Below are 816 nucleotides of genomic sequence, written 5' to 3'. Positions count from 1 at the left end.
CACCAGCGGGGCCGGAACGCAACCCTAAACTAGGGTTTGAACATAACCCTAAAATAGCCTTTTGGAGGAGGGAAAAAGAATCCTTTCCCCTGGCCAGAAAAGTAGGATGCCTCCCGAAAGAGCTGAGCCGGCGACAGTAACGAGGCCTGCCTGGCGCCACTCCCGAGGACTCATTAATCCTGTTTGTTGCTCACCTGGGCCCGTGCGGGCACCGCCGCTTGCGTCAGGCATACGAGCGAACCTCCAGACGCTCCAGTTTCCTATTTCAGCTGCACCAGGGGAAAACGGGAACCCTGCCCTGGGGCCAGTCCCTCCCGAGGAGACCCAATATTACTATTGGCCAGCACTCCTTTGGGGCGTGTTCTGTAGTGAAAAGGCATGGTTTCCCCAAAGGAAGCGGTCCCTGTCGATAGAGGAAAGCACGGATGAAATGCAAGGTGTGGCACTTGTTTCTCCTTCTCGCGTGCCATCTCCAGAGGGTGCATGCAGCAAGGGTGTTTTGGGGTTTGTTTGTTCTTGTTGGTTGGAGGGGGGGGGAGTGATTGTGGGCACTCAGCAGTGTTGTGAAGGTGCACTGGATGTTCTCACAGAATTGGGCTGTACTTGCTAATGGCCACTGGGGTGGGTGGGAAGGTTCTCAAGGAAGTGTTCTCGATTGCAACCGTTTGGGTTGACTACTCAGATTAAAGTGATGGCACTTTGGGCACGTTGGTAGTATTGGCTTCCTCCTTGGCTGGCCCTCTGTATGGGCTTCCTGCCAGGTTTCCCGGATTACTGAGCCCTTTTGGGCCAGACTAAGGGTGTGGTCCGGAGCTG

Source organism: Gekko japonicus, unplaced genomic scaffold (assembly GCF_001447785.1).
Source record: "Gekko japonicus isolate JY-2015 unplaced genomic scaffold, Gekko_japonicus_V1.1 scaffold1922, whole genome shotgun sequence".
NCBI lineage: Eukaryota > Metazoa > Chordata > Lepidosauria > Squamata > Gekkonidae > Gekko > Gekko japonicus.
Note: the sequence above shows the minus strand (reverse complement) of the source record.